The following is a 13,067-nucleotide window of genomic DNA, read 5'->3' as shown; positions in this document are numbered from 1 at the left end:
CTAGGCCCCTCCTCCGTAGTATATCTTGGCTCTTCATGGATGAATGTAATGCTTCCTTGGTTTGTGTTTCTCATTCTCCTGCTTAACATCACGACAGCTTCCCAGGGACTCTTCCCTGTCTGTCCATCCTCTTCCCCAATGTCCACAAAACACATCTATGCCTTCAACTTCAAGTGTCTATTGCTGGCCCTCCTTGGAAGCCAGGTGGGACACCTTACATGTACACAAGCACTTTGCTGACTTACTGGCTGATGAGGCTGTGACTCACACTTTCCCCACTGTTCTCCTTCAGCAGTAAATCATGACCCATCAGGCTATACCCTTAGATATGGCCCTGGAGATCCCCAGTGTTCTCCATCACCCATCTCTTCTCTGAGTTCTCCCCTGTGGCTGCCCCCAGAACCTCATCTTTCTGAGAGAATGATGAAGGAAGCTGGGGCTGCATTTGGAATCCCAGCTCTGAACCCTCTTTCTCATCTGAGAAGTGAAGACATCATTAATGGATTGCACAGAACAATGGCTCAGATGAGAAATGGTGCTTGATGTAGGAGAAGAATGAAGCCACAGTCTGGATTTGGTAGAAGACTTCTCTGGAACATAAGGTGAGACATATGTTCAGCAACATGTTTTCTCTATATCTCCCAGAATCCCTTAAACCTCCAGGTATGGCTTCCTTGTCTTCAAAACAGGAACAGCAATGTTTGCTTCACAGAAGATGGTGAGGACTAAGGTGCAGCCCGGACACAGAGGCACCTGGGGCAAAGCACTCGGGGCATGCTCCACACCATACCCAATTCTCTCTACAGATGCCTGTTGTCCAGCATCCAAGGTCCGCTGAACTCTAAGCCTGTCTGCTCTCTCTCTCTCTCTCTCTCTCTCTCTCTCTCTCTCTCTCTCTCTCTCTCTCTCTCTCTGATATTGTCAATGCAGAATGTATCTCAAATGCATTCTTCTTGCTCTTCCTGGATGGCATGGTGCTCAGGGAACAGAACAGTGAGTAGTGACTTCTGCTGAGGACCAGGAAATGGGAAAAGACAAGGATAAGTGGACATTGCCAGCCCCTGTGGAAGTCTCTTCCTTCCCTAGCTAAGAGGCCATCCCAGCCCTACTCTCCTTACCGGCTACACCCACCCTCGAGGAGTCTCCAGCCTTCTTCCCCTTGCAGGACTCCTGCTACAGTTTATAGGGGAAAAAAAAGACTCAGAAAAACACAAAGGGCTCCTCACAGCCACTGTGATCCCATACTGCAGCTCTTGTCTTCCCAACATTCTTTGATGGTTCTAGGCTGGGACCATGTCCCTCACTCTTTGTTGTGGACAGGAACGTTTTGCAGAGTTCCCGAAGCAGATTCTGCTCTGGGAGGCACCAAGGCACTAGAGGGTGTGACAGCAGGCTCCCCAGGAGCCATGGGTTTGAGTGAGCAGCTGGCTGGTGCCCTGAGCAGCTGTATTCTACCAGGCCTGGAACACCGAGACACTGCCTTCATGACAGTTAAGCCATGTGTAAGTCTGTGTCTGTGAATGTGACACATTCCTCAGTACTTTGGGGCACTGACACACATACACATGTGTGCACAAACAACAGGTTGCTTCTGTCTATAAAATGAGGCCAATCCAGGACTTCCCTGGCTTACCACATTGTTGGGGTCACACTGGCAGGGCAATGCACATATCTAAGTTAGAAACTATCCCCATGATATCAAAACTGAGCATAAAAGGCTCTTGGGTTGACCCCGTGACTCCAAGAATGTCTGCTTGGCCTTTTAGGAGATGGTTCTCATGTTCTTCGATCAGGGGTGAGTCGGGCTGCCTGCTGGGCTGTGAGTCATTTCTTGCTGGCAGACACACTTCCAGGTTACTCTGCTTTCTCAGAGCACTGCTTGATTCAAACAACATGTCTCTAGAAAAATAAACCCCGTGTCCTCGCTTCACCTACGGAGAGTACAGGCCACTGGCTGGCTGTCAGCAGAAAGCACATCCTCCATCAATGTCTCATCAATTGCTAGTGTGTTGTGGAAGGAAACAGTGAAGCCAGGCCAACATGTCATATGCATGAGCTGACTCTCACAGGGGAATTCTGCAGTCAAATAAGTGGGTCACACATGGGAAAGGACAGTGGCTGGGAGCACGATAGTCATGTAAGGACAGCAGGTCATCCAAATGAGCAAACTCTGGCTGGGGAATTCTGGGAGATCTAAGGTTTCCAGTGAAAACACTGGAGGTTTCAGTCAGGAGATTAACACGTTCTTTTTACTTAGAATTTCCTAGAAGTAGAAGTTCATTAACTAAACTTGTAATCTGAAGATGACCCATGTGGACATCAAGCTTTGTCCTTGAACAACAGCTCCTGCCTAAGATCCTCTGGCCCCACAGTGGCCCCTCACTAGCCTCAGCTGGTCTCCTGCTATATAACTAAAAGGGATGATGGTGATATTTGAAAATCTTAGCCACAAGCAAGACAGTGGAGATTCCAGCAAGAGAAAGAACTCACTCCTGGTTACTCAGCTGCTTGATCGACTTTTGCCTTAGGATTCTAAGAATGGGTTTCAGCCATCTTGTCCTCCTTCATGGCCTGTCTGTCTGAGACTTTTGCCCCCTCCCAGCCTGGGGTTATGGTGTTTTAACACCACTTCATTTGGACTTAACACTGCTTCATTTGGACTTTCTTGCTCACCATAAAAACCCTTTTTTGTTTTCACAAATTCATATGGCAGGACTTTGCTTGGAATGTTCTATACTTTAAAATGGAAACATCTGATAAAAACCGTCATTCGATGATTATTTCTGAAAATGCTGAGCATACAGAGCTCACAAAGCACATGTAGCCAGAAAATTCTTAATAGGGCAATAGAAAGCCTGGTGACAGGCTAACATTTGAGTAACTGTGCCCCATGTGTATACACATGTCTAAAAGCATATTTTTATAACTGTTCTATGTGTATATGAGGGAATGGATGTGATGGGTTATGCAAGTATATGATGTATGTGAATGTGTTATATCTGTGAGCATACAGGAGTGTGCATGTGTGTGCACATGGGTACATTGTGCATTTGTGTGAGCAAGTGTGCATGTCTGAGTTTGTGACAATGTGTGGTGAGGGACACGTGCCTATGTGCTGATATGTGAATGGATGAGGGTGTGAGCAAATGTGCGAGAGTGATTGCATGGGTGTGTGTTGGTGAGTATGTAAAGGAGAAAGATGTGTATTTTTGTAGCTGTCTCTCTCTATCCATGTGAGTTGTATGTGGGCATGCACAAACAATTACACACCTGTTACCTCCCAACCAATAAGACAATCAGGTGTGTTCCTGTCAGTGTCAGACACACCCATAAAAAAAAAACAAGCAGCATTTGTTGATCACTTTTCTATACACTATTTCAAGCACTTCTACCATCTAGATCTATGAGATGAAATGCCAATCAAGTGTCATCCACAGGCACCACAAATATCAAACTCAGAGGGTGCTCAAAATATGGCTCAGACAGATGAAAAGCTACCTGAGTTGGTTGCATTCCAAACATCTTTAATCAGTCCACTAGATTAGCAAAAGTCATCTATCCCTTTGATGCCAGGAACACACCAGCACATACCCACATGGCTCCCTAGTCAAGTCCCAGATCCTGAGCATCTGTAACCATTTCCTCCCTGAAGGATCTCAACTCCTCCTTTCCACGTGTTCAGCCACGGGTCTTTTCTTAGAAACTAGATGGGTCCCTTTCTCACAGAAAAGGTGATTTATATACAATCATATATCTGCTCCCTTCATTCAAGACATCACAACAGTGATCACAGGGTCCCAGATGTGAGCAGAGATCTCCAAGGAGATAGGAGTTAGGTTCCTAAGCATATATGTGAACGAGGGCGTTGGGTCATTGTCCACCCACCTAAGTAACCAGTTCTCAACATCCCCAGTAGTGGGAATGGAGGAAACAACCAACCACAGGGAGGAATAATTCAGTAGCACAGTGTTGACTGTCCCATTGGGCAGACTTACATGAGGAACACTGGAGTGTGTGTGTGTGTGTGTGTGTGTGTGTGTGTGTGTGTGTGTGTGTGTGTGTATGTGTCCGTGTGTGTGTGATGCCCCAGTTCTTAACCCTCAGGCTGAACATAGAACTCACTGGAGCTGTGGAAAGGACAAGATGAGGTTAGAAACCCTGACCACCCGAGTGACCCTCAGCGGCTCTTGACCCAAGTCACTTCATCTTCAAGATACAGGAAATGAACGGTGCCAGGCAGAGATCCTTCAGGGTGCCCGTGTGTCCCGCATCCCAGAAATATCTACAGATATCAGTGACCAGTCTCAGAATACACTGTTATAAAGGAAATGGGGGTTGAAGAACAAGAGTTGACATTTCCACAGCACCAGTGCATTTCCATAATCCTGAGAGAAAGACAAGTCAGGGAAAAGGAGTAGGATCATAGGGGAAACAAAAGCAAGAGCTCTCGGGGGGGGGGGTCCTTTTTAGACTACTGCCCTGTTTCAAACAAGGCCTGGAGCCCGTGAACCTTGTCACAGCATGCCGGGGTTTGTGGTCGCTCCAGAGGGGTACCCACTCATGAAGCGACTAGGAAGCCTCACTCTAGAGAGGGCTCCTTTCTACTGCAAAGCTCAGGAATGAGGAATCGTTTCTGCAGTGCTGGTGAGATGCTGGCTTACCACAGAGGGCGTGGACTTGCCAGGGCCTCAGAAAGCAAAGGCAGCAGGATGGGTCGGTTGTAACATAAATCCTAACAGATGTGGAATTTAACAGCTAAATGGAGGTGCCATTTGTTAAAAATGGGCCATCAATAGATCCCCAATATTGTCGTGTGTGTGCATAGACAGACAGACAGACAGACAGACAGACACACACACACACACACACACACACACTCCTCAGGAATCTAAGGAGGGTTTCAAGTACGTCCAGCTAACACTTCTCCTGAGAAGCATTCAGGAGACCAGCTGAGCTGAGCTTTTTGTTTTAAGTCAACGGTGCTTTGTGCTTTGTGTGAGCTCTCCACCTGAGAGCTCTTCTGAATGGGAATTTCATGTATGTGCCAACAGTCCCACATATTAGCTATTAAAAGGCGAGTCCTTTGAATTTACATTTTATGCTCCACTTGGCCAAGGTGTCCCAACCACTTTCACCAGTCTGGAGAAATTGTCTCAAAGGCACTGGACATGTGAAAAGATTCTCAGTTCTGCACAGGAGAGGAATGTGTGAAGAACAAGTCAAAGTTGAGAAATGCCCAGGCCCGCCCTCAGTTTCACACTGTAGGAAGAGGAACGAGAGAACATTTTGAATTTGGGTTGTTTTTTTCCCTTAATGTCGGCTCTCCATCTACCTGCCATCAAACGGGTGTTTTGAGATGGCGGTCTGCCACCAAAATCATGACCTCTGTGGTGTTGTGTCTGTGTGTTTGGGGATGGAGGGAAAGTTCTGAGGGCCAAAGAGCTTGAGTCAGAAGAATACAAGGAAATGAGCAAGCTCAAAGAGAAAAGGGACAGCACACCCCAACCATTTCACCAGTCAAGAGTACTGTCATCTTCTGAGTTTCAAGGAAGCCCCTGAACCCTGGCTGTGTACATACACAAGCCTGAGAACCCGATGGCTGAGAGGAATCCTGGGCCAGTACCCACAGCTTCCCACAGTGGTCCAGAGCCGGTGAAGGGGAGGGCCCTTTGTGCTGTCTTCCCCTTACAGCTGACTCATTTTTCTCTTAACCTCTAGTTTCAAGGTTCACGGAATGGACATGGAGATGGAGAGCCATTAAGTAGTCTGTACAATCTGCTATGAAATGTGACCGCTGAAATCACAAGGCCTCTGCCAGCTGCTGCTGGGAGTTTCCAAGCTCGCTGGTCCAAGTCAGGCAGGCTCGGAGGCTCAGCAAGTGCTTCCTGGCGGACACTGCTGTGGGAGGCTGCATTGATCTCTATGGCTGGACACACATCTTTCTAGTCCAAACGCCCCGTGGTCCTTCCTCTCTACCCCCAGATCAACAGCCGGCCCCTTTTGCAGCTGATGTAGCCACCACTCTGTCTCACTTTGGTGGCTCTGCCCTTTACCCAAGGACCTAACCACGATGTCAGAGTTCACCCTCTGCCTCTCTGCTTCCTTCTCAACTGATATGATTCCTCAGCGGATCGTGCCAATGGCACCCTTAGTTTCTGTCACTTGGGACTTTCATGGTCAGTCTCACTCATGGATTCCTGCAGATGCTTTTCTTGCCTCTGGCCCCACCCTCACTGCCTTAACACACACCAGATGCTCTGTCCACTGGGTCACAATCACTGAGGGCTCGTGGCATGGGGTCCCAGTTCTCCAGCTTGGTTAAGTTGGAATCACTTAGGGGACATTTTTAAAATACTAACATCTTTGTTCCAACTCAGAGAAGTTTGCTCTGGGATGAATATGTCCAGGGACCTGGGGACAGGTCATCTTCTCCACAGAAAAAAAATTGAAGACTGTGTAATCCTGTGTCCCCAGAAACTTAGGGTCTGCTTGCCACTGGCCTCATATTTCAGACCTCTATCCTTACTCAGGTCTCTGTTTATGCCAGACCACGCCCTGCTTGTGAATATTGATGTTGACTGGCATAGACGTTGGTGTTAAAATAGGTGTGCCTGTATTTATGGAATCATTTATAATAGCAAAACTCCTCACATTACCCCAGGTCCTAAAAGAGAACAAGCCAGCCTGCTGTCATAGCCCAGATGAGCATTTCTGGCCACTGCAGTCTCTTCCAGATGTGTCATGGAATCAGGTGCTTCTCTCAAACACTCCCAGGACGCATTTACATAGTTCCTGAAGAATCTACCAGGTCCTGCTGACACAGTTGATTTGGCTCTTCCTGTCATGGGATGCAAAGCTTTCTGAGACAGGAGTCAGTATACAGTAACTGCAGCCAGCAAATGTGAATGGAGTGCCTGTTGCAAAACAGAAACCTGGTAATGGTTTATGGGATAAACAAACTAGTTAAAAGGTTCTATTTTTACATGTTTCCATAAAAATGTATAAAAACAATTAAGAACCAAAGAATTACTAAATAAAATGAAAGGGTAACTGTGGAAATGCAGGCTCAGGAGGAGCATTTGAGACAGCTCCCTGCCACCCCTTCCAAACTCAGACATGATAGAGGGGGTCTGAGAAAAACCATGAATGTAATGGCAGCACCATTCTGTTCAGCCTGTTCAGCCTGTTCAGCCCTGTGATCCTCCCCATTCAAAAGGACATGGGTCCACTTAGAACCAGCAACATTAGCCCTTCCTCTCACATGGGAGAAGTTAAAAGAAAGCCATTCCTTGTTCATCCTCAGCACTGTTGAGTGGTGACCCTGGAGTTGATGAAGTGAGAGATGAATGTCACAGGATAAAAGTCACACAAGCTGCAGGCTGAAGAGTTGTCTCGGTGATTAAGAGCACTTGTTCTTGCAAAGGACCCAGGTTTGATTCCCAGCATCCAAACCAAGTGGTGGAGGTTCACCACTTCCTCAGGCATCAAACACACATGTGGTGCACAGACACAGACATAAAATGAACTTAAAAGATTTTGGGGGGACTGGAGAAATAGCTCAGCAGTTGGGAGCACTGGCTGCTCTGTGAGAGGACCTGGATTCAGTTCTCAGCGCTCACATGGCAGCTTATGACTGTCTGAAACTCCAGTTTCAGGGGATCTGACATCCTCACACAGACGTACATGCACACAAAACACCAATGCACATAAAATAAAAATAAATAAGTCATTTTTTAAAAAGTTTCGTACATGCTGTCCACTGTCCAGATTCTTCTGTCCAATAGGAGAGACCATAAAGACAGAATGGTTCTGCCGATTTGAACACCACAAAAGGTTGTCTGTTGCAGCTGAGTGTAAGCACAGCTAATCTCTTACAAGTAGTTCTCTGAGAAAAAGTTTATTTTGAGGCAAACATGGAAATGTTTGACTTGGAAGAATTCTCCAGAACATTGTTCTTGTACCTTTGGTCTTAGATCCAGTAGAGTGTTTCTGACATGGGTGTTCATATATGTGCTAAAATGTAAGGACTCAACATTTCAAAGAACTGTTAAATCAATTCCAGAAAGCCTGGGCAGTTGTACTTAAAATGAGATCGATATTATTTCAAGCTGTGTATGGCAAAGTCGCTGTTCATCACACTTCAGTGTACCGTGTTCTCATTTATTTAAGCTAAACTTGCCCCCCTTCCAAGCCACATAAGCAAATCACCAAATTTTAAAATGTTTTGTTTAAAATATGCTGACAATCACAATATAACTTGATGTAATAATTAAAGGGAACAAAACAAAAATAACATCTCAAAATTATTTATAGAAAATGTAAGTACATAACAGAACCCTTTGATAAGTAGCCAGTAACTGGACTTTAAAAATACACTTTCATAAGTATTTTGCTAACATAATTTAATAATCAGAGATTTATGCTTAGTTCACTGACTAAATTAACAACGCCTTCCGAAAACAAATCAACCACATCTGAGGGAGAGGAATTGAAGTTGTCCATCTTATATGCTAAGCTATGGAAAGGAAAATTGGCACAGAGGGTCATGGAGGCAGCTTGGTCAGAATCCTGGGGAATGTCATCAGTTAACCAGGCAGAGCCGCTGCCAGAGTTCTGCACCAGGATGTGCAAAGTGTGAGAGAACAGGCATTCTGCACATTTCATTCACAACGTCTCATGGGGAAATCTGGCCACCAGCTGAAGAACTTTCCATGCAGACCAATGTCAAAATAAGCTCAGAAACTCAAACCCTTCATATAAAACAGAGGCCAGACATCTAGAACCTACACAGTTCTTTTTTGCTTTAACTCGTCTCTTGATTACTTATGATACCGAACACAATAGAAGGCCTGTGTAATTGCTACACCATACAGTTTAAAATTAATTGCAGGTAAGGAAAATATGTACAGGTGTGCCGTAGACACAATGACATGATTTTTGTGAATACTTTTGATTTGTGGATGAATCAATTCTTGGATTCAGAAACCACAGATATGGAGGGATAGCTGAATATAGAATAAAATTATGTAGAGAGATCCATAACTACAGTAGTTACGTAAAAACATGCATAGCGAAAGTTTCACAAGCAAAGTCATCAGCAGCAAATGGTCTTGGTGAGTTATGAGGGTTATCACTGATTTTTCAGCTATGTGCTTTTTGGAAGAAAGAAGAAAAAATGGCAACTGTTTTATAATTCCTCTTTCCTCAGGTAAAACAAGAAGAAAAGCCACTACAAACAAGCAAATAAGTAAATAAAACAAACAACAGAAAAAAAAAAAAAAACCTGCCTGATTTCACTCAAAGCCTTTGATTCCCACACTGACACTGTCTTCTGTGGCTGGGGAGGCCAAACTGTCCCCCAAGGAATCTGACCCAGACCTGGGCCTCTATAGCAGGGTGTGACAGTCTAGGTCCCCCAACTGGGCCCATTCAAAGCTCTCTTGCTCATCACCCCTTCAGCCTTGATGGAGGTCCACGCCACATGCCTGACACCTTTTGAGCATGTGTCTCCCAGCTCCCTGCCTACAGGCTTCTGGACACTCAGCACAGGGCAGCCTAATGCCCAGAGTATCCAACAGAGCACATCTGTTAGGAGTAAAGCTCCACAATGCTGCTATATGCAAATATGGTTATTTAATTCCAATCTCAGTAAAATACATTTTTCTATATGTTCTGAAAAAAAATTACAGAAATAACAGTGTGTACCTAACCACTTTGAACCAAATACTTTTATGTCAACTTGGCTAAGAGGAGGGAACCTCAATTAAGAAAACGCCTCCATAAGATCTGGCTGTACACAAGCCAGTAGATCATTTTCTTAACTAGGGATTGATGGGGAAGGTCCCAGTCCATTGCAGGTGGTGCCATCTCTGGGATGATGGTCCTGGGTTCTATAAGAAAGCAGGCTGAGCAATCCATGGGGAGCAAGCCTGTAAGCAGCACCCCGCCATGGCCTCTGCATCAGCTCCTGCCTCTAGGTTCCAACCTTGCTTAAGTTCCTGTCCTGATTTCCTTCAACGATTAACAGTGAGACTGAAGTGTAAGCCAAACAAACCCTTTCCTCCTCAACTTGCTTTTTGGTCATGGTGTTTCATCACAGGAAACCTTAACTAAGATACACTCAAAATTTATCTACATTTTTTATTAAAACATAATTATATCATTTTCCTCCTTCCCTTTCCACCCTCCAATCCTTCCCATGCACCTCCCTTGCATTCCCTCAAATTCATGGCCTCTGTTCCTTTTATTACTCAGATATATATCTCAAATATAGTAGTAATATAGACAAGGTGTGTTTATATATCTAGGAATACATTTAATATAATAATAATATAAACAAGGTGTGTTTATATATTGGGGGATATATTACTTTGATGATGTGATTTCAGGCCTGAACATCTGATATCACCAATCTAGCTCTTCTACTGGAGGAAGACTATTTCTCCCACTCTCAGGATTCTTTAGTGGCCTGTAGTTCTTTATCTGTGGTTGAGGCCCCAGGAGATTTCCCTCTTCTGTGTTAGCATGTCTGTTAATGTCATCCCTTTTCAGGCTAGGCAGCCATTTTGATGAGACTTGATCCACATTTTATGTACATAGACTACTGTTAATAATAACCACTAACACGAACTAAAGGCCCAAAGACACCAATATCAATGTCAGGTCAGTGATTTGCTGTCCTCAAGATTTCATAATACAGAGAACTGGCATCCTCAGGGCTGAAATCTTGTGTGTATTCATCAAGTGGCTTCCAGACAGCCCTGGTAGGTCAACACTGATGAGGAAGGACTTGGCCATCCACCTAGAGTTACACAGCTAATGAGGAACCACGAGGACTCCACTCACACAGTATCCTGAGTCTTAGGAAAGGTCATGTATGTTCCAGCTGGTTGCTTTTCTAACCCCTGACCCTCTTTTTGGGGAATGAGAGCAGCAATCAAATGGTGAGCAAATAGCATCTTTGGGCCACAGTTACTGCCTGCAAGAAGAACCCTAGACTTTACCAGCACCATTTATAGAAAATGACCTTCTCTCCTGTGTGTCCTTGTTGGCTGTAAATATGTGGATTTGTTTCTGGAGCTGCTGTTGTGTCCCATTGGTCTTTATGTCTATTTCTGAGAGTACAATGCTGTTTTTATTTCTATCACCTCTTTGTGTGTTTTGAGGTCGGGTAGTGTGATAGTCCCATCATTAACCTGAAGATTTTCAGGTTCAAATGTGTGCCTCCCTCTGGCACATCTATATACTGTCACGTGTGTCCTGCAGGGCCTGCCATGTGTGTGTATAGGGGGGGACAGAAAGCAGTGGACAGAAACCTACTCTCTGCTTCATCTCCCCACAACCAAGATGCAACATGGAGGGGCAGGGAATTGGAGGACATTTACACTCCATGCCTCTGATTGGAGGAAGGCAGAAACCAAAACCCCTGCCAGGCTCTCCCAACGCTCAGGATGTGTACTGCTGCCCACTCCTTCCACTCTCCCAGACTCCAAGCCCCATGCCATGCCACATGGCCTCAGTTAAAACCATGCTAAGCCAGTGCTAGCTGCACACATGAGGTGTTCAATATCCAAGCCATTTCCTTTGACCCTCATGTGTTCACTGCAGTAATAAATCCTAACACTTGGTTTGGTCTGGATCAATGGGTAAATCCCACCTAGACAGCGAGACTATCAGATCACTCATTTTAAAAACTAAGAAAACTTTCTGTATATTTAAAATATATTTAAAAAGCTAGATTAGAACCAATATTAATCTTTTTTGAAGATGTGCTTATTATTTTCACATATGTGTGCCTGCTTGAGGTTATGTGTACCACATGTATGCAGGTGACCAAGAAAGCCAGAGGCAATTGGATCCCCTGGAACCACACTTATAGGCAATTATGAGCTGTCTGATATCGGTGCTGGGGACCTAAACTGGTTCCCCGCTAAAGCCATAAATGCTCTTAACCATTAGCTGTCTCTCCATCCCCAAAAAATAATCTTTAGGGGGAAAGTCTATACTTCATTTGCTAAGATGTCCTTCTACCGCCAATATTTCTCCTGCAGTTGTATGAATGTCACACAATTGCACGTTCATTCATTTGCCCCAGCTGAGGTATGACAGGTGTCATACCTGTGTCACTGGATCTCATCACTGGTGTCAGTTTATGTGGAAAGCTTCCAAGCACACAGCTCTTTTGACATTAAATGAAGCTTCAGAATTCACCTTCATCTAAATGTTTTGTTTTATAGTGTTGTAATCTTGTCTGGATTCCCAAAGCCTTAAGATTATGAAACTCCAGAGTGGATCATGGTAAGATTAAATAAATGACCCTCACCTGTGATGGTCAGTTTTAAATGTGACCAGTCTGAAGTCATCTGGGAAGAGAGTCTGAATTGAAGCAGTTGGCCTGTGGTGGTTTTGATTGTTAACTGATGTAGAATGGTCCAGTCCACTGTGGGAGGCACCATTTCCTAGGCTGGGCTCTGAACTGTATCAGAGTGAATAAGGCTAGCAAGCAGGCCTGTGAATGCATTCATTCTTCATCACTCTTGCCTGCATGATATGGGTTCCTGCCTTGACTTCCTCAAAAAGACAGACTGATACAGAATTGTAAGCCAAATAAGCCATTTCTTCACTGAAGTTTGGTCTCAGTGTTTTATCACAACAACAAGAATGAAATGGAACAATAGCATCTCAGCATGTACTAAGCACTCAATTGTTTTTTTTTTATTTTATTTTACAATACTATTCAGTTCTACATAATAGCCACAGATTCCCTTGTTCTCTCCTTTCCTGCCCCCCTCCCCTTCCCCCCAGCCCAACCCCCCATTCCCACGTCCTCCAGATCAAGGTCTCCCCCGAGGACTGGGATCGACCTGATAGACCCAGTCCAGGCAGGTCCAGTCCTCTCCTCCCAGATTGAGCCAAGCGTCCCTGCATAAGTCCCAGGTTTCAAACAGCTAACTCATGCAATGAGCCCAGGACCCCATACCACTGCCTAGATGCCTCCCAAACAGATCAAGCCAATCAACTGTCTCACCTATTCAGAGGGCCTGATCCAGTTGGGGGCCCCTCAGCCT

General features: G+C 45.0%; 1 long non-coding RNA gene across 1 annotated transcript; it reads right to left on the bottom strand.

The window, feature by feature from the left end:
- Positions 1 to 6,590: 6,590 nt before the first annotated feature.
- Positions 6,591 to 12,409, bottom strand: LOC119088684. Its single transcript, XR_005092378.1, has 2 exons — positions 12,323 to 12,409; positions 6,591 to 6,914 (listed from the first exon to the last, which is right to left on the bottom strand). It is a non-coding gene; the product is annotated as an uncharacterized LOC119088684 (long non-coding RNA).
- Between the last annotated feature and the right edge of the window lie 658 nt (positions 12,410 to 13,067).

This window comes from Peromyscus leucopus, chromosome 10 (genome assembly GCF_004664715.2).
Source record: "Peromyscus leucopus breed LL Stock chromosome 10, UCI_PerLeu_2.1, whole genome shotgun sequence".
NCBI classification, from domain to species: Eukaryota; Metazoa; Chordata; class Mammalia; order Rodentia; family Cricetidae; genus Peromyscus; species Peromyscus leucopus.
The sequence above is the reverse complement of the archived record's forward strand: the minus strand, read 5'-3'. Positions and strand labels throughout refer to the sequence as shown.